Source organism: Ursus arctos, unplaced genomic scaffold, assembly GCF_023065955.2.
Source record: "Ursus arctos isolate Adak ecotype North America unplaced genomic scaffold, UrsArc2.0 scaffold_27, whole genome shotgun sequence".
Lineage (NCBI taxonomy): Eukaryota > Metazoa > Chordata > Mammalia > Carnivora > Ursidae > Ursus > Ursus arctos.
Window position 1 is genome coordinate 32,437,863 of NW_026622952.1, and position 22,445 is coordinate 32,460,307.

A 22,445-nucleotide genomic window follows, 5' to 3' on the forward strand; every position below is an offset into this window, starting at 1 on the left:
ATGAAGGTACTTCTGGAGGGCATACCTGATGTCCCCACAAGTTCCCTTTGGAACTCCTTTCTCTCTGCAGGCTGATCCTCAGTCACTGGTCTGCAGTCCTTCCTTTTTGAGGGTATTCTAAACTCTGCATGACTTTTACTAACATTTGACTTCTGTCAGGACCTCTCAGGCGGATATAATAAGGCTTAAACATATAATGAATGTAAAGAGAGGGATTTGGTTTATGACAACTTCCCTCCCTGAAGAGTGCTGGACACCCAGGCAAATTGAACACCATCCCCTTATTTACCACAAAGGTCAAGGTTGCACAGAGTAAAGGGTGTATAGAGACACATCCTCATCTCCCTACACAGCTAAGCTCATGGCTTGGCCTGAGGCAAAGCAGAACAAAACAAAATAAATCAAAAAAGCCCTTATACCATACTCGTACTCCTGAGGAGTCTAATTACTTTGCACCTGCATAACCACAGGTACCACTCACATTGGTTTATTCCAATGGGACTTTGAGCTTTGAAGAATCCCTTGAGTGATGCAAGGAGTCAGGTGCTCACTGTTTCAGGCAAGGGATGGAAGGAACGAGTGGCAACTTTATGGAACTGTTTAGCTACCTTTTATTGTGTGCCGACTGTATGCCCTATACCTCAGTAGTTGCTTTACACAAAATTACTGTTCTAATCATGGTAACAATTTATGAGGTAGTTGTTTGCAGTACCATTTCACAAAGGAGAATACTAAAGAGTTTGGATAACTTGACCAGAGCCAAATTTGAGGTTCTGAAACCTGACATTACCTCATGCTTCATTATTTACATGTTGAAAATGGTTTATGAAAATTTTAGCCACTACCTTGGACATTGAATCTGATGCTAGTTTACCCAAAATTAATACAATGGATCTGATGCTAGTTTATCCAAAATTAACAAGTCAGATGAAGGAAATCAGAAGAATGAGGGATGAGGTAGGCAGAGTAGGAGTCAAAGTTTCCCTCATCCATTAGCCTCCAGTTTGGTTCTCTTGGCTATAAAGGTCAGGAAAGAAAGGAAACTTCCAGCATATTATATTCTGAGCTAGAGAGCTGGGACATATTCTTTCCCTGCCCCTGTTGATACAAAGCAGAGAACTTTTGAGGAGTAGTGACAGATGGGGTTGAAGGGGGGGGAAGCAAGCTGGATTCTCAAGACAAAAAATGGTCCTGCTGGTACTCTCTATTAATGATATTTCTAATACATGACTGGATTATGTAAAGTTAAGCCTTGCAGTTTGTTTGTAACCACCATTTTTGAACATATGAGACCTTTGGCAAACATTTACTTATCTAAAAGTACATTTTGCTTAGATTTTTAAATTTTATGGCCTCCGATTTAATGCATAATTTATGTGGCAAAGGAAGAAAAACTTACAGTGATGATACCAGGTTTTATGGAGGTCTTTGACCTCCGCCAAATAATACACTTTCCGTCTCAGTTTTCTCCTCAGTTAAATAGGGTTGACAATCTCTATTCCAGGGTAAATCTCATCATATGGAAAAAACACATAGAGTGGGGTCTGAACATGGGAAAATAATACACCGATACAAAGTACTAAGGCAGTGACTATGAGAAGCTGCTAAGCTATGTCATTTCATCTCTAACATAGCCAAAATGAAAGAGCAAAAATAAACTGGGAGAAATGGAAAAAACCTCATGTGTAAGAATGATCACATTACCAGAATGACTCTGAAAACTTCGCAAAAGACACATCAGGTGCCGTAGTCCGGGTCACAGGTATGAGCCAGCTTTTGAAGGAAAACTCAACTAGGATGCACCCTCACCCGGTTCTGGTTTCACTCATCAGCCTTGGCATCCAGTCGGTCTTTTCCTAAGTTCCTGCAGCAGTGATTATATCTGTCTTCATTACAGTGTTATCCCCAAAATTCTACCATGCTACTGGACACAGTCTAAGTACTCAATAAATATTTGATGAATAAATAGACACTGAGTAAATTAAGAAATACATGGCATTATTTCAATAAGGAAAATACTAATTTTCCAAGTTCATTACTCTGCAAAAAAGAATGTCATTGTATTCTTGCCGATAGTGAACAGATACTCCTGTTTAAAAATCAAAATTTGTTATAAAATTCAAGGAAAGATAACTAGTCACTGATTAAAATAAAACAAAAAATTTGATGTTAAAAACTTCAGGAAAGTTCAAATATCTCTGATCTTCGGACCAGTACTTCTTTAATCTTTGACTTTATTACATGCAAGGAAATAGAACACACATTTCAAACAGCTAAAGCCGGTCATATTGGGAATGAATTTCACAGTCTCAATCTAAAGAAAACATGGTACATGTGCCACCATTTGGTGAGATTATAGAGTTGCAAATAATTATTGCTGATTTTCGCATCAGAATATAATAGGAAAGTTGCTGCATAACAATTTATATTTAAAACAAGAAATGATGCCTCTTTTTTTTTAAACCATGGCTTAAATAATGTATAACATTATAAAATATAAACCCATAATTTTAAAATGATGTAAATCAGTTTCTAGTTTGAAGCAGCTTAACAGCTTGGGGTTAAGTTGAAGGAGAGATTTTTGTTTATCTGAGAACTAACGGTTGTTTTGCATGTTAGTTTCTGACCATGAAAATAGGACCCAAGATATTCAAAGCTGTCGGGTGCCATTTCTTGTCTAAAGAGAAAAAAGGGGTTTGAGGAAAACTTTCACTCTGCCTACTCACTGCCATCTTCTTCCATCCAGTTTCTCTGTCACCAGTTAGTTTGGGCCAATTATTGGTAGGTTTCAGATTGTCCCCAAGCAAGCATGAATTTAGAGAACTATACATTCTGAGGATTTCAGCTTTTTTCCTTTAATTTTGTTTTATTTCAAAGTTTTCTGATTCACAGTTTCAAACAGAATTAATTTGGTCTGTATAGAAGCAATTAACTCTGCCGTCACTTATATCAGCTCTCCGATTTTTGAAAGGTACCTGCATTTTAACTGCGGAATTCAGAATAATGTCACATATACCATTCAGTTATCAAATTTTTAAGATTTTATTTATTTACTTATTTGAGAGAGAGAGGTGGGGTGGGGGGAGAGGGAGGAGGGGTTAGGGACACACTCCATACTGCGTGTGGAGCTGGATACGGGGCTTGATCCCACAACCCTGAGATCATGACCTGAGCTGAAACCAAGAGTCTTACACTCAACTGACTGAGCCACTTGGGCACCCCCATTAAAATGCCATATAGGTCAGGAAGAATAATCTGTCTTGTTATTATTAACTGGAAATCATACCATCTATTGAGGCCATAGAGATAAATATTTAGATAAGATAGACTCTGAATAAAGTATTTTTTACCTTAAGATAAGTATGCATTAAGACAAATTTAGGAAGTCTTAGGCTGTACATGCAAGTAATTTAATGGATTCCATTGGAATTTCGTTGATTGTAGAGAACGTATGAAGCATGTCTTAGTAGTTAGAAAAGTTATGTGATTGCTGGAAACTAAAACAATAGTCTAGGGGCACCTGGGTGGCTCCATCTGTTAAGCGACTTCCTTGGGCTCAGGTCATGATCTGGTATCAAGCCCCGCATCAGGCTCCCTGCTCCTCAGGGAGCCTGCTTCTCCCTCTTCCTCTGCCTGCCTCTCAACCTGCTTATGCTCTCTCTCTGTCAAATGAAAAACAAAAACAAAACCTTAAAAAAAACCCCAATAATCTATGATTCCTTCCAAAAACAAAAGTTGACATATAATTGTAGTGTTTTGTTTGATTCCTAGGTCATTTTATTATTTATTACATTGATTAATGTTGCTAAATCATTGGTGGTAAGGATTCAAAAGCAGAAGTGATAGAGGTGTTTTGTTTTCACTTAAGTATGCTGTTTGTAAAAAGGCAGCTAGGTGTGGTGTTTCGTACCCAGATTTGACGAGAACTTGGTAAATTATCTGTGACTGTGATTCCGTGGGATTGGCAGTGCAAAGCCTCTAAAGAATTCACCTCTAGAGAATGGTGGCACACAATTTCTTTGTTGCTGACTATTTTATTTTGGGATGAAAATGCCCTGATATGTTTTGGGTAAATTTTTTTTGCTTGCAGATATTCAGTAATGGCATAGTATATCAATGAAGAAAGTGAAACCAGAAAAAAACCCAAAGACTCCATAGATAGAAATAGTAGAATAAAATAGTTAAATAACAATGAAATTAGGCCTAGATTTTGAACTCTTTCTGAATCATAGGAATTTTTATATAAAGATTTCCTTTTGGATATTAAAACAATCAAATATAAAATATATATATAAATATAAAACATATTGTGTGCGTGTATATATATAATAAATACTATTTTAGATTTACTTTAGTAATGCTGTAGACTCATATAAAAGTACATTTTAAAAATATATGAAAATTTTCAAATTATCAGTTAAGTGATTACTGCAACGTCTTGACTATTTCAAGTGATCAGTAAAAGAACCCTGAGTCTGTGTGAGACATATGTTATGCAATGACTTATCTAGATGCTGTCCACATATCTCAGAAACACATGCATTACATTTAGCTTAAATTATTTTGCAATTTTTTTACATCAGTATATACTACCACAAGCACAAAAAAGTCTCTTTTCCTTTCTTTTTCTTTTCTTTCTTTCTTTCTTTTTTTTTTTTTTTTTTTTGGCTAACTTTGCTCCTTTGAAAGTAGGCACCTGGATTAATAAATCACCCAAATGTATTATTTGGGCATTCCCTGTGTTTTTCCTTACAAAGAAATTCAAAGAATTAGCAAAAATTGGTGTCACCATTTGTTTTAGAGTGGATGGCTATGGATGGTTATTTTCATTGTAGAATCCACCATCAATTCATGGCATTTGAAAATTTATTACCGAAGTGCAATAATGGTTTATGGCCAAAAGTCAATTGAGACTGGACACAAGGGATTCAGGGTACATTTGGACACTATTTTAGCACCTAAGTGTGGAAAGCACTTTGCACATTATAAGGTATTTTTTCCGTAACTTACCCTCAGTTTTATAATAGTGTGAGATAGGGATGGAAGAGAAGGTGGGACATGCAGCGTTTACATTTCATAAGGATGAAAATTGCATTTCAAAGTTAATGCACAAATGCAGATTCTACTAGTCGCCAGGTAGTACTGTGCCAAGGAAAGCACCTGGGGTTATTTTGTTCTCATCCTTTATGGTGTAACTTTTGGTATGGCTCAAAAGAGCTCAAAACTGTGACGTGTGCCTGCATTTTTCCAGTGTCACTGGCCCTTCCAGAAATACGTAATAACCAAAGAGATCCCAGCTCGTTTGACTAGAACCCCTTAAAACTACATTTCCATTTACTTTCTACTTATCCTTACCCAAGGAGAGAATTGTGGGGCTGCTAAAGCTGGCAGTCTCGTGAGGAAATTTTGACAGGCTAAATGGTATTTGCTTCATCCCACAGGTTCCGTCCTCGTTCATTCTATGTACCCGAGGTGTGGAAATCTCACCTGTGGTACTTTTCGTTTCCACATGTGTGGCTGGGCGGAAAGAGAGTAATTCAGGCAACACCTACGGCAGGAAAAGCAGGTTGAACCTGGTTTACAAATAGATTCATGTCCTTTCTCCTTTATTTTCTTTGCTGGCTAACAGCTCCCTCCAAGCACCAATATTTTTTGCCCTCTAATCTTACATTATGTCGTAAACTACCCTGAAATTGTTAACAGCTAATAGTATCACTGAATTATTTTATTTGGCCCACTGTCCTGCGTAACTGTGATTATAACATTGATCATATCGCCAAATAGCACTAGCACGAGAAGATACGGAGAAAGTACCTTTTAGACGTATTTTATACTACAGCAAGCTATTTTGTAGGGATTATTAGTAACATTATTCATATCCTACAACTATCGTCACATCTTTATGGGTTACGGTGAAGATTTAAGAAACCTTTTGCAATAATGCCAACCAAAAGCACGATTTGATGTTGTGTTTTCAGGTATTCTAAGATGGTCAAATAATCGTTGCCAAATTATTAAGACACAGCATGCAGCATCAATGGTTCTGGTTTTGAAATTTGGTCTCAACTTAAGTACGTTCAAGTCAAAGTATAAAAGAAACTACTATTTTCAAAAGATTCCGGCCCTTAGATATGTATGCCAGAAATATCTAGTAAATTGAAGTATTTTTTTTATTTTTGCTTGAATTTTCTCAACAATTGCCTGTCTTTTCCAGGGTCATTTAAGTACATAACATTTACCTGTTTCTAGCATGTAGCATATGCCTTACATTCTTTCCTATCCTCTTCATTTTACTGGCGATATTAATGATTGCTTTTTTTTTCAATTTGGTTAATTTTTATGGATGATCTTCCTATGACTTGCTTAATATCAATTTGGACATAAAAATTGTTTGGAAAAAGAATCACGTGCTATCAGTTAGCATCCCATGTGACGTAAGGAACGCCAAGAGACAGCTGCGCATCTCTCAAGTTTCACAGGGCTGAGACGTTGTTTTCCATGGAATTGAAATAAAAACTATTTGTAAGGCACATGGGCGCAATTTTCTTTTCTACTTGACACTCGAGATTCTTTCAGCATTTTAGTGCTTTGAAGTATTTTTTCAGGGCTCTATCTTGGCTGGTGCAGAATCAAAGTTACTTAGAAAGAATAAAGAATATACATCAAATATCAGAATTACCACTCAGAAAACATCATCTGCTACAGTGTGGAGCAGAGCTTTTCATGTTTGTTTTCGGGTCAGGATAGGCTGCGTATTGTTCAGACTTCATGCTGATAACTGCACACACATGATTAGAGCAAATTTGCCTTTAATCAGCCACCGTATTTCAGAACATCTTAGCCTATTCAGTCATCTGATAGAGTTTTGTATATTTTATTACTTTCGAAAGGTTAGAAAATAGAACTGGGGGGGGGAGTTCTGTGCTGTTTTGGTATTTCCACATCATCATCATTATCATGCATTGTTTTTGAATTTAAATTGTAAGACTCTTTGACTCTCCATTTTAAAGCCCTTTATTCAATCTGAAGCTAAATTTTAATAAGATCAAACAGCACGGTCCCATTTTATTTTTTGATAGCACCTCCATAATCCTAAATAGTCCTTATAATAATGTCTCCATGCATTTCTGTAAGGTGTCTTGAATAGGAAGCACTAACTAATCATGTATTAAGCTTTTCCTCAAATTTTTCAATTATAGGCCCACACTAAATAAGAAATCATTTGATTGACAGACACTGAATATTGCTTTCAACTTTGCTTTTTATCAAGTATAGCCATCCCATGGGTCTATGATGCTTAGAAGAAGGATCTTGGATTAAGTCATTTTGATGACTAAAGGAAAGAAGGTGATCTTAAAATCTGTGTGCGATAGATGTCCAATTGCTACTGTGACAATGTTTGAGGTTTACGACTCCTATTGAGAAAGCCACCATAGAGAGTTTACAGAAAATTACTGTGTTCGTACCTTTAATTGGATTATTCAAGTTGAATATTGCCTCTACTGAATGAAGCACAGTAATAAAATTGTTTTCCTTTATTATGCAAAGTTCTTTACAAATAAATTATTGGACCGATGGAGGAATCAGGCCTTCGTCACTGAATTACCTAAAGAATGAGGCATCTAGACTCATTTGTGAACACAAGAGAATTTTAATATAGTTGAAACAAATACCAGTTTATGTAGAAAAGAGGAAAAAGGCAGACAGTGTTCTTTGGAATTGTTTCTTTCTACTGTTTAAGCCTTCGTATATTACAATAAAAATAACAAAACAACTAATTTCTTTTAAGAAATCACTAGAAAAGTAATTTTTTGGAGTGAAGGTATATGGCCAATAAGTGTTCCTTTCTCCTCTCAAAAATAGTAACTCTTCATCCATTTTAATACATTTTTAAAGTACAACATATTACTGTTTCTCAAATTATTACTAAATTAAAAAAATATTGTTTTAAATAGCAGTCCTATAGAATGCAATTAGTTTTAATTGGGAGCTAAATTAGTTTGAATAGTGTAAGAATTAGTCAAGATGGGTTTAATCAGAGCTATTTTAATAATTCTCCTTTACTTGGACCTTAAATGTTATTTAATATGAATTGATGAGTGCTATTTAAATGTTAGAATACTGTGTGGTGTTTGAAGGAGTTCCACTTACAAGTGAAATCTGGTGATACTTTTCCTATGTGCCTGTGGATATTTCTCATTTTCCAAGGGTCCTGAGGAAGAAAGCAAACATGAAATTAGCATTTGTAAACTATAGTGGCTTTTTAAAAATGTCACACACTTGTTTAAAAGAAGGGAAGTATATCTTTCAGGGAGTCAGCAGCTTTCCCCTTAATAAGATGGAGATAATTAGGTGGGAAAGTACTGGAAAACACTTTATAAGCTACAAAGTATTTTTATAATATTGGCTGGTGTCATTACATTCATGATTATTTTAAAATATTATCCCTGGTATTTATTATCAGAAAACAGCTGACCCTTGACCACACAGGGGTTAGGGAAGCTGACCCTGTGCATTTGATAATCCACATATAACTTTGACTCCCCCCAAAACATAACTACTAATTGCCTACTGTTGATCAGAAGCTTTACCCATAACATAAACAGTTGATTAACACATACTTGGTTATATGTGTTATATACTATATTCTTACAATAAAGTAAGGTAGAGAAAAAAATGTTAAGAAAATAATAAGGGAAAAAACATTTACAGTACTGTATTGTATTTATCTAAAAAAAAATCTGCTTATAAGTAGACTGGTGAAGTTCAAACCCATGTTGTTCAAGGATCAGCTGTACCTTTTTTTTTTTTTTTAATTTCTTCCTTCAGTAACCATGATATATAAGTTACAGATGTAACAAATAAGAATATAGAGAACAACAGGCATCAACAGATGATAAATATTAATCAGTTAGTGAAACAGTTTCCAAGTCAATATTCAATGTAAATTTCAAGATTTAGCTAATCAGAAAAACCTAGGATTTTGCTAATATATTCCACTACCTGCCTAAATGACTGTCACTTTTGCCATCACTGTAGTGTTGGTAGGTTTGAATATTGTGTATGCATTTTTTGTTTTTCAAAAATTGCTTGTCATTTGCAGTCCAATTCTATAAACATTCACAAATAATTCAAAATTCAGGAATTGTACTTTTTTTTTTAAATCAAGAAGCTTTTGAAAACTTAGATTTCTTTCTTTCTTCCCCCCCCCACCCCCAATGCTTAGGTTCCTTAAAGAAGCTGTGGATAAAATCTATTATACTAACATTCCAGCTGATATTTCAATATTTTATTAGAAATAGATATATTATAGCCTCTAGGAGCAATTTATTGGGTCCATATGATCTGCATGGTTTATTCTGGGCCTCGAATTCCACCTTTTCTGCAGAAGGTCTTTTGTTTTGTTATGTTTTTCCCAAGTAAATAAGTTTTTTTAATACTTTGACAGCGAAAAAAATTTCTGAGGTCAAATGTTTTTGTCATTAGTATTATTTGAACAACCAAAATGGTAACTGTCATTGTTTGGCAAAATGTTACATACACACACACACACACACACACACACACACACAGTATTTCCCTAACTCAAATGGCTTCTCTTTTTAAAAATTGAAGTCACAAATGCTGCTGAAAGCAATGGCAATCATAGACTGGAACTAACATTTTGAAAAGATTCTAGAATGTTGAAAATTCTTAAGCTGTATACAATCTACTAAACCAAATAAAGGATAAATATTCAAATGAGCACTGGGTTGCTTCCAGTAATTGCTGGCTATACCAGAATGCTTATAGCAGGTGTTACCTAATAGGACACAGGACACGCACTCTAATGCCCCCTGAATATCGGTTTCCATTTCCTATAACTGTGCTTGCTGTTCCCGCTTTGTCTCTTTTTTCTCTGGATCTGATAATGTCTGCATCTCCATGAGCCCTGTAATCCATCTTCCTCCCATGTGTCAGCAGCCCTCACTGGAAAACAAATTCCTGACTTTGGGCTCAGAGTAAATCATAGAAACGTATTTGTGCCTGTTGAAATGGAATTTTGACACCAACTGTATCACCAGAGAATTGAGACATCGGCAAGGCCACCCGGCCATTGAGGATGGCCACATCCAGACTCAACTTTGAGGTGGATAAAGGTTTCTCCATAGAGGCATTTTCCTTTCTGTGAAAGCCACTCCTCTGGTATGAAAGCACCCCTCTGGTACCCGGTTCTTCCTACTGCATGAAAGAGTGAGATTGTAAATTAATCACTATTGAGTAGCAAATAGCCCTCTGTAACAGATTTTTGCAATGAACTTTGAAAGATGACATCATGAAGAGAGCGTTTCCTTAATGCAAAGGGCTATATTTATAAAAAAGGATTTCTGTAGTGAAAGACAGTTCTTTTAGTTTTGCTTTGGGTTTTAATGTGGGATGTAAAAATTTTACCCATCCCTTTTGAATTATAGCACAAAGGGCTTATTTTTGTTTAAATCGATGCTTCTCACATGCTTGGCTCTCTGACTGTCTAAGACTACTTATTAGGCAATAGAGCTTGATCATGAATTCAATTTGAGTGTAAGTATGCAATTATATATCTTTTCTAAAGGAGGAAAAAAAATCGTAATTTTGACTTACATACTTGGTTGGTTTGAAATCAACATCTACCAAACTCCTTCTGTGTCCTTTCTTGTTTGAAAAATATGTTCCATAGCAGAGATATTTTACATCTTTCTGTTGTTGTCTTTTGTGAATTTGGTGATACAAAATGACAGCGTAGAGACAAGTTTTAGATAGATACAGACATGCCTCGTTTTCTTGTGCTTTGCTTTATTGCCCTTGGCAGATACTGCATTTTTTAGAAATTGAAGATTGGTGGCCACACTGGGTTGAGGTCAGTGGGTACCATTCTTCTAACAGCATTTGCTCACTTCTGGTCTCTGTGTCACGTTTGGATAATTCTCACAGTATTTCAAACTTTATTATTATATCCTCATGACCATCTCTGATCAGTGATTAGGATGGAGCTGAAAGCTCAAATGATGGTTAACATTTTTTAGCAACTTTTTTTTTTTTTAAATTAAGGTTGGAATATTGGTTTTTTTTTAGACATAATGTTATTGCACACTTAGCAGACCAACATAACTTTTACATGCACTGGGAAATAAAAAGAAATTGACTGGCTTTGTTGCAATATTCACTTTATTGTGGTGGTCTAGAACTGAACCCACAGTATCTCTGAGGTGTATGACCTTTAATGGAAACATTCAAAAATAGGTTGAATGTCCTCATCTACTGGATATTGATGAAATTTTCTTTTCTCCCTGAATATGTGAATTAAAGAGATATCCAAAACTTTGATAACACTCATTGCCATAGCTCAATGTGGAGATCATTTGTAAGAAGTAATTTACAAGTATTTAAAAAGGTAAGACCTTCACAAATTAGAGCATGGTATGTGTGTGTTGTTTTTAAAGATTTTATTCATTTTAGAGAAAGAGTGCATGTGAGAGCACACAGGGAGGGGCAATAAGGGGGAGGGAGTGGAAGAAAGAATCTGAGACAGACTCCACACTGAGCACAGATCCTGATGTGGGGCTCGAGCCCACAACCCTGAGATCATGACCTATGCCCAAACCAAGAGTCAGATGCTTAACAGACTAAGCCACCCACGTGCCCCATGTGTGTACATTTTAAAGCATTGATTTTGTGGATCTCTCAAATTAAATTGGAAAAGTTTTATTTTAAAAAAAATGACCTCACTCGGTTACCCCATCGCCTCACCCCCTCCCTTCTGTAAGCCTCATACATCAGAAACTTATGATGAACTATATGCTGGCTAACTGGATACGATAAAAATAAAATCAGGAAAAAAAAGAGAGTTATCATGTCCATTTAAATTAAGGCATTTTCTCATCATAAAAATAAACACGCTTGTTTCAAGAATGCAGACATAGTGAATGAATTAGAAGAAATCTGTGTCCCCCCAAATAAAAATAAATAAAAATTAAAAAAAATAAAAATGACCTCATCTAACCAGACTAACATAAAAACGAACAAATTTTTGTCACATTATTCTATGTTAATTATAGATCATTGATATAGGAAAAATAAGCAACAAATAAGCCGGGGAATATACCATAATTGTAATACTATCACCATGAACTTTTCTAAGAAATTTATCTCTGAAGAATGAGGTGCTGAAGGCATCCACACTCACACGCACGCACAAAAAGATCCGCATGTCACTTTCCTTTCCTACTGCCCAAGACACTGTGTCTCAGAAGGTGGCCCAAATATCCCTGAAAGAACGCCCCCAGGAGAAACAAGCTTGACCACTATGCATCATTATGTTCCCCCTAACTACTGAGTCGGCTATGAAGAATAGAAGACAGCAGCACCCTTGTGTTTCTTGTGGATGTCAAGGCCAACAGGCACCAGATCAAATCGGCTGTGAAGAAGCTCTGTGACATTGACATGGCCAAGGTCAACACTCTGATCTGGCCCAAGGAGAGAAGAAAACACATGTTCAGCTGGCTCCTGACTATGATGCTTTGGATGTTGCCTAAAAATTGGGATCATCTAAACTGAACCCACTGGCTCAGTCTAAATATAAATGTTTTTACCAAAAAGCCCAAAGCAAAACAAAACCCCAAACCCCTCATACCTGCCATTTGTAACTTCTGTTCACTTAATAGTATGAGTAGTATTAACATAAGCTTTAAATGACATACCATGTAAAAAGATTACAGTTTGGTTCCAAAAGATTCTGCTCATTCTATTATGTCTGTCTCTCCCTTTTTGGTTGTTCTCCCTCTTTCTCCCAGATGGCACGGAATGAGGTCATCTGTTTCTTTTTTTTGTGTACGTCATCCAATATTGGGTTAATAGCACTCCCACTAATGACAAGCCCTACTGTGATGCCTCTGCACAGGAAAAGTAAGTGTTTTCAAGTTGTAGTTTTGAAGGGTTGCTGGTATGTGGTGAAGGGATTTGACAAGTTCGCATGATTATATGAGAGCAGGGTACAGCTGTGCTCCAAACAGATATGCAGGGGTTAGGAGGGGTAGTAATTGCAGCATGGGTCATGTGCCCAGACTCCCTGGGTTAGAATCCCAGTTCTATTTACTAGCTGGCTGACCTCAGGCAAGTTATTGAAACTCTCTGTGCTTGGGTCCCCCATTTGTAAAATGGGGCTAATGATAGCACTTCCCTTATAGAAGTTTGTAAGAATTCAGTTAAATTTGAGGCGCCTGGGAGGCTTAGTCATTAAGCATCTGCCTTCAGCTCAGAGCGTGATCCTGGAGTTCTAGGATCGAGCCCCACGTCAGGCTCTTCCCATGGGAGCCTGCTTCTTCCACTCCCACTCCCCCTGCTTGTGTTCCCTCTCTCGCTGGCTATCTCTCTCTCTGTCAAATAAATAAATAAAATCTTAAAACAAAAATTCAGTTAAATTCACACACACCCATGCACACACACAAGTAACGCTACATGAAACACTTACGATGCAGAACAGGTGGAGCCCCAGAGATAGGGGAGCTTGTTTCAATCCTTGGTCAGTCAATGCATGCAGCAAAGAAAATATATAGTTGATTTTAAAAAAAGGGAACTTGGTTAGGTAGTTTCCATTAGTTTACTTACAGTAATCTCTAGAAGAAAAATTAAAACAACCCTGTAACTCTCTTCTAGGGTCATGGAGGGTGATGCAAGGAAAGATTTTTCTGCTATTAAATCTAGCTTATTAACAATTATCATTCATGGTTGGAAATTATTGCATGTCTAAGTAGACAGGTTCTGTTTTTGGACAGAAGGTGGGCATGCTTCACTTGGTACTTATAAATGCAGAGTCAAGTAATGATTACTGATACAATACCTCCCTAGTGTTGTGGGAAAATGGGGAGGATGGTTCTGTAACTGATTAAGAAGTTTTTTCATCTTATGAAGCTTCTAATGGGGTCAGATGACAACTCAAAACATAATCCTAGGAGATTAAAAACTCACGTGCTAGTTGAAATAGCATGTATGTAAATTTGGTAGTCTGGTGAAAAAAAATAAAAAGGTTTCATGAAAGAGGCAGAACCTGTTATTCTCCTTAAAGATGTGAAAGATTTGGAGAGAGAGGAAGAGAGTCAGAAATAATCCAGGGTAAGCAGAAAACATCAAGAATAAAGGCAGGAGTAAATTATGGAGCCTGGGTTAGAAAACCTTGAGTTAGCAGAAAGGATGTACCATTTGTTAGGCAAACCACACAGCCAGAGGGAAGAGTCTGCAAAAGACTGCCCTCCCTTCAGACACAAGCCTCAAGTTCAGAAGTCCTCAGGACCATGCTCCCTTCAGACCAGCTGGTGACAAATTCAGTGGTCTCATGACCATCCTTAGATTCAATAATTCAGTCGAAGGACTCACAAAACTCACTATTATATCTGCAGTTACATTTATTACAGGGAAAGGGTACACATTTCCCCCAAAGGAAGAGATGCATAGAACAAGGTAGAGGAGAGATCCACCCAAACATGGAGCTTCTAGTTGTCTTTCCTACATGGAGTCATGGAGAGCATTACGTCCTCCAAGCCACTATGTATAATGGCACCATAGAATATTGCCAATCAGGAAAGCTTATCCAAGTCTGTGGTGTCCAGAGTTTTTATTGGTGTTCTATTGTATACTGATTACATGGCCAACCTTTGGTTTCCAGCCCTTCTTGGAGGCTGGAGCTAATACCTTTAGTCTCCAGTTCCTATGGGGTTGTAACCTATGTGACATATCTCAAAGCCCCCTCTATAATAATCACACTGTTAGACTGTCCTATGGTCAAAGGCCCCAGGCATCAAAGACCCTCCCGTGAAGCAGGATGTCCCAGGAGCTTACCAATCACCTCTCAAGAGCTGAAGACAAAGGCCAGACCTCTCTCTATCTAAAGCTAATTTTTCATTACACAGGACGGCATAGTAATTTCAAGTCAAGGCAGTTGGTACCGTGGACACTCTATAATCTACTGAAATTGAGCAAGCATAATAGAGATGCAATTTTTTTAGAAAGTTGGTTCTTATTGGTATGTGGAATGGATAAAAGGAAGTGAAACATTTTGCTGTAGTACAGGTTTGTTGAAATGAGGACCTGAGGAGGGCCATATTTTGAATATGTGTTGTGTTATGCCACCTTTCATTCTAGTTCTAGCGCCTACCACACTGCCTGGCGTATGACCAATGAATACATTGGCGAAAGAACAGATTGTTTGAACATTAAGGATGAAGTATATTGAAACAGCCTATGTGACTCTGCTTTTAGATCCAGGACTATGAAAATAATGGCATCATGGAAAGGCTAAGAAAATCTGGAGATGAACTTGACAGCATGGGGCATAGTTTCAGATATGTTGAATTTGTGATTATGAGCAATTCACTTGAAAACTGTCTACAACTGGTTGGAATTTTGGAATTCAGATATAGTTAAAAGATCAAGATAGACATATTTCAGTGCTAACTATGTAGCTATGATACTGAGAGGCTGGGTGCAAATGATTCTTCAAAGACATGAGTATTTAAGAGTAAAAGTCAATCACATGTAAACAGTGGCTCATTTTAAAAACCCAGTGTGTGAATACTTCGTACTCTCAAGAAATTCCTTATCTTCTCTATATATCATACATTAGAGTTATTTGCAGCACATAGACATATGTACAGCATAAACCACATACGCACACTCCCTTCCCATGTGCTGTCTGAAAGCGACAGAGGGGAATGAGCTCTGGAGAAAGACAAAAGAAATTAAAATGTCTTTATTCTCCTGTACGAGAGCTGGCAATTGGCTGACTCAGTTTCCTTTATCATCCCTTTTCCCTGGCTACCTTCCAGAGGGGTGACCACTGGACTCAGTCTGTAAATAAGACCAGCTGGAGTCTACCACACAGTTCTGGGTAGGCTTTGTTTTCCTGATGCAGCATCACTCCCCTTTCTTCCTCTTTGACCATCTTAGGCTGGAATGTAGCCATCCTGTGGTCATGAAGAAAAGTAATCAGGGAGACTTTGGTGTCAATATCATTGAACTGGTGAACAAGCACTAGCCACCGACTAACTTTGGACAACTTGTTATGTAAACAATAAATCTCGGTGGACTCCACACATTGTATTTCGGTTTACTGATACAGCCCTATTCCAAATTTATAATCTTGCCAACTCACATTCCTCATTAGTAAATTGTAGATGATCTTAATAACACCTAACTGCTACTGTGGCTGTGGGGAGTGAAATTATGTCTATGAAAACTGCTTTGCAAATTGTAAAATGCTGTACAAATGTTAGTTGTTATTGCTCATAAAATCATGCGTGCCCTTTCTCCACATCCAATTATAAAGCTTGATGAAAATGGTTGAAGTGGTGAATAAGTTTGCTGAAAGAGAAAAGGAATAATTCTAAATGAATTATTAACAGCAATTATCTTCTGTGACCACACTGTATAAATGTACGTCTGCCTGTTGTGATGCTATGTTCTTGGGTTCAGCTCAAGAGCACCTAAGAGGAATTTATATGCATAATCTCATTTCTCCCACATTCATATGTTCCGTGACAGAATTTGTTACTTGAATTTCCATGACACGAAGAATATCATGTTGCTTGTGTGGCTAAATGGTGTGTTTATAAAAGAAATATGTAAAAAGGTAGAGTCCTGTTGTCATTGTTTTGTTTTGAGAACAAGGAAAGCTGCCGTATCACACATGCATAAGTCTACCTAAGGAGAGCAAAGTATAATAAGATGGCAAAGGACATAGTTCGTAGGCTAACCCAAGGCTATTGTTTAATAAAACAGAGCCCATCCCCAGGGTATTGGCCACCACCAAGAAAATGTGAGGTGTTCACTTTCTTTACAAGTAACTATCAAGTTGAAGCTACAAGTTGTAAACTTTCATTTAATTTTTATATCATTCTGACTGTACATGGATTTCTTCTGAGTAAGTGTCTTGATAATGGCCTGATGGCCCCAGTTATGGCCATCAAGTGAGGACCCCGGTAGGTAGTGGCAGATTGGATTCCGTATGGTGTGTGACTGTGGACTGTGCAAAGGAGCTCCTTCCTGTGCCCTGACCTTGGATGCTATTCCAGACCCCCTTTGGGAGGTAGGCCTCCAACAAAATTGTCCTGTATCATCTGCTGCTCACCGGCTTCAGGAGTTACGACACAGGACAGAGGTGGGAGTGGGTGAGTGATACGCAGCATTGAATGGGATCCACAAAAATAAAACCTCAGTTAGTGAGATACATAACATTTTAATGCAGTATCCTACAATTTTTTTTAAAAAATACGAGACATCTATAGTGATCCAAATTTCAAAAAGTATCTGCATTCATTTTGATTTTTTTAAATATAATTTATCCTGTTTCTCAAGAGGGTGTGTGTGCTTGTAGATACCTCTTTCCATTTTGTATGTAAGACACCTTTCCTGAGTTCCAGTCCTGCTGGGAAAGAACAACAACTTTAATTCCTTACGAGAAACACACACACACCCCACACACAGAGTCTTTATTTCACACTGAGGCTCGATGTTCACCAGTGGAGTGGGTTTCCTTAGGGTCAGTAAAGTGGCCACTCTGGGTCTTTCTTGGTCACCTGGTCTTCTCCACCCAGATCCTACCCCTGGAGTGTGCAGACATGATTTAGAAAATGGGGCACAGTATGTGTGTCATAAACAACGTGCTGTTTATCATCCCGAGTCCTTCCTGTCATGCATTAGCTTTTAAAACATCCTTCAGAATATCTCAGCCCACCTTCTGAAGAGCTGAGCCATGGAGGGCCCCCGTGTTTTTTGCAGGTTCTTTTCTTCAACACACATCTATTCACAGGTTCACTCACTGCACTTACTGACTCGGTACCTCTTCTGTGCAAGTGCTTTGCAAGACACCGGGGGGACAAAATTGAATAAGCTCTCAGGAAAATTACCTCACTGTGGTGATAGACAAAGTAGGAAAATAAATATTAAATACTGTGAAGAAATATAAAATCGAGTCGGAGAATAATAGGGATGAGAGATTTTGTGTCTTCAATGTCAGTTACTTCATCTCTTTTCCCACTGTCATTACATTCTTGGTATTTGAACAGAACTGCCAACACACTTGTGAAGTCTCGAATTGTGATTGCAATGCTGCTGATGGTGGCTGTACTGATGGGGTTTACTCATTAATTTAGTGATCTTCTCCAGCATGGGAGGTGCAGAGAAGACTGAGTCCACTAATTCGTAGTTCTACTAGGAGATGCCTGTGCGTTGTGTCATTAATTCACTCAATAACAATCTCCGTCACCAATTAATATTGTCGTAGATACTAGAGGTCACCCAGCAACGGTGAAAACTGCCAGAGTTGACTCTGGAATCTACTGTAGTATTGTCATTTAGTATCAGTGTTGTCATACATTGTCAATATTATCAACTAGTGTAATATTGTCAGTATTGTCTTACACCGTCAGTATACCAGAGAACTAGTAGGTAGTCCTGCCAAAGTCCATAAGCTTTAGGCTTCAATGCCTAGTATTTTTATGGTTTGTTCTCTTTAAGTGGACAAGAGATGAGCATCACTTTAAACTGTTTTATGTGTTAGTTAGCATTGTTATACATGATATTAATTTCGTGTATTTAAAAACCATTATGAAGCGCCTCATCTGGACCAGGGAATATACTAAATGTGGGGAGCCTGAGGAGGGAGAGAATATAGATTCGAACCATTACAAACATAATGAAAGCCGTGAAAAAGTTTAAAATGTTTTGTGCATGCCTGGGGAAGCTGATCTGGATTTTGGGGTCAAGGAAGGCTGCTTCAGGGCTGTTATTAACTTTAATCGAGAAGTGATTAAAAATAAGTCAATATTTGGGAAAAAAAGATAATGAGAATGAGCAATATGAACTAAATTCATGAGGTAGGAACTTGTTTGTGATTTTTCAGGAAATAAAAATAAGACCAGTGTGCTTGAAGTGTTGAAACGAGAGCAGAAAATTGGCTTAGATGTTGGTGGGAAGATAAGCGAGAGCCACATCAGGTAAAGTCAAGCAGGACCGATAAAGGAGTTTGGAGTTATTCCCTATGAGGCAAAAGGTAGTGAGTGATCTTAGAGGGTTAAAAGGTAATGAGAGTATCTGTATTTTAAATAAATCCTTCTGACTGTGCTGTAAAGATCGGAGGAATTTGAGACAACTAGTTAGGAGGCTGATAGGCAAGTCAAAGCAAAGCATGATTGGTAGTTAGCATTGTGCCCGGTGGGCAGAGTCCACAGATGGCAAGATGGAGCAGTTAGCAAGACTTAGCAATTGATGAAATGAAGGTCAGGAAAGAAGAGATAAGCATGAGGCCTGGATTTCTGAGCAACTGAATAGAGAGCCGGTGAGCTCTCTTCTTGCTACTGATGTGCCTTGAAAAGAGTAGGTCTTCATGGACGATCCTTCGCATTTTCTACACACATTTGGACGTTGGTCTCTGGTTTCTCAGCTTCCGTGGTATTATACTTCTTCTCAGGAGTATTTAGAAAGAAATTTGAAATCAGAGGTGCGAATAAGGTCCCAACTAGATTGCAGTTACTGAGAGATTTGTGTGTGTGTTGGCGGGGGGGCCGGGGGGTTCATTAGATAAGAAATTCTGATGAAAAAGTTTTGGTCAGAAGCTTCTCCTGAGTGCAGTCAGAAGGCTTAAAATTAAGGTCTGATACAGGATATGTGCCGTGTTTGGAAGGAAGATGTAGCTCTTGTCAAATTCTATCCTACAGATCTCTAGTTCTCCGATTCTAGAAATTTCCATGAATATCAGGCTTGAGTATCATTGAAAGACTTGAAACCATTCTAATTTGCCCTCCTCCTTCTAAATTGTCCATCTCCTTTTTCTGTTCTTGTTCAAAGGTGATTCACTCTAATGAAAACACCAGATATATTTCTCTGTCCCTGCAAGGCATTTCCCACTTCCTAATTCTGTATATTTGCTGACTTTCAGTGCTTAAATTTTCAATATTTTTTCTACTATTTAATGTGCTTTATTGCTTTTCACCAAAAAAAAAGGCATTTATCGCTGATGTTTCTCTTGGTTTACGACAAAGGGTCTAAAAAAAGTTCACCTTGGAAAAATAACACTATTTTTTTGCTCTTACCTTCTTGCAAATATGCACAAATCCCATAAACCTCTGCCTTTTCTGTTTCACGTTTATGGCTTTCATTTGCTTTTTTTTTAAGACTAGACTCTTCAAGTGTATTATTTGTGTATCTGGCTGTGTGCTTCATAATGACCTAATGGCATATTTAGATTATAAAAAGACACAGTAAATATCAGCATGTGATTGTGTAAACTGTGTAGTGGTACAAATGATAGAAAACTTGTGTTAATCAGTATTCCACACAAAACATATACTTGTTCTCATATGTCGAGCATTATTGCCCCTCAACCGCAGGTCACCCACATGCATAAGGAAAAGCCAAGTGCGGCCTGAAAATTTCCTCTCCAAGACACCTTCTTTTTGGGATCCCTTCACTCTCTTCAAAGAATAGGGTCACTTTTGTAAGATTATCAGAAGTCCTGTTCTAGGTGTGCTTGATACAACTGTCTCCCAATCCAGCCCTGTGGTTATGCGTTCATTTCTCCATTCAGAAGGCTCTAATAATTAGCCTGTGTTCACACACACACACGCACACACACGTTCATAGTGTAGATTAGATGAGTACTCTCAAATCCCTGTCTGACACCTTTCAGCAATATTGATCTGACTAATCTCCAACACTAAAGTTAGATTCAAAAATTGTTCTAAAACGTGGCATCTGGACTTTGACAAGTTCATCATCGATCCACATGCCGCATCTGTTCCAGACTTTGAAGCCAAGGGATAAATCGAGATACTTCTGAACTTCAGCAGAAACGTTATTAAGTATGTTCCCCGTGTCTCCATTTCCTCATTTATGAATCAAGTGATTATTTTTTTTTAAGATTTTATTTATTTATTTGACAGGATAGAGACAGCCAGCTAGAGAGGGAACACAAGTAGGGGGAGTGGGAGAGGAAGAAGCAGGCTCATACTGGAGGAGCCTGATGTGGGGCTCGATCCCATAACGCCGGGATCACGCCCTGAGCCGAAGGCAGACGCTTAACCGCTGTGCCACCCAGGCGCCCTTGAATCAAGTGATTATTAAACAGAGTCCAAGGCCACTCCTGGCCTAACTTGGTATGTTTTTATGATTTGACTTCACATGTATTAAAAGAAAATAGGGAAAACAAGTTCATTAGGACATCTACATAGATATTTTCCAGTTTTCTTGACATGCTCATTTCTAAAACTTTGGTTGGTTCTTTATAATTGAAAAACACATGCAGCCAAATGCTATATAAGTGATTTTCATTGCTCCAGAAGAAATTTGCTTGGCAACCATTCTCTTTGAATGCTTGGTGATAGAAAACTGTTACTAAGACTTATTCAGAAGGATGCCTTTAACAGACTATAACAATAGCACATTATATGTCATATACTGTCATATAAGAAGTCATATTAAAGACCAGTTAATGGTGGGGTTACACAGTAAATTGTGGTTTTATCATAATAGCTTATTAAAATCTGTATCACCTAAATCTTGCTTTGGTTTATGTCCATTTATAAGCAAAGAATGTATTATGTAAACATGTTATTTTATGTGCTCATGTGCATAGGGGTAATCTATTTGGTAGGTAGGGCCAGTGATTATTGGTTTGATGGGGTTTTTTTAATAAAATGTATTTTTTCAATGAAAAGGAGACAGAATATTTTATACATTTTTGTATTTTCTCTAGACATCCACTGACAACTTCTGAAAGGTCTATTAGTGTTCAATATGAATAATATATGATCTGAATATTTCAACCAGAGAAAATACAACATATCAAAATACCAGTTCTCTTTTTTAGTTATGAAAAATCAAGAAATTTGTTAAAACAGGGGCGCCTGGGTGGCACAGCGGTTAAGCGTCTGCCTTCAGCTCAGGGCGTGATCCCGGCGTTATGGGATCGAGCCCCACATCAGGCTCCTCCACTATGAGCCTGCTTCTTCCTCTCCCACTCCCCCTGCTTGTGTTCCCTCTCTCGCTGGCTGTCTCTATCTCTGTCGAATAAATAAATAAAATCTTCAAAAAAAAAAAAAAAAGAAATTTGTTAAAACAAAAAACAGAAAAACAAAACAGGAAACCCTCAGTCTAGTGCCAGCAAGACATTCTGACAATAGGTCCCCAAGAGCCAAGTGTCATTTCATGAGAAAAAAGCTAACAAATATAAACTGTCCTCTCTCCCCACACCTTTGCTTTGTGATCAGATCTTACTATGTAATGAAGGGAAACAATACTATTATTACTTGCTCATGAAGTGTCCGCTTTTGATTTGTCTTGTAATTTATCTTCAATTCAACTGATATTGATTTCGTGGGGAAAATTGCATAATCTCCAAGGAAATTTTTAAAGGACTAATCTTAGTTTGTGCTTTATTT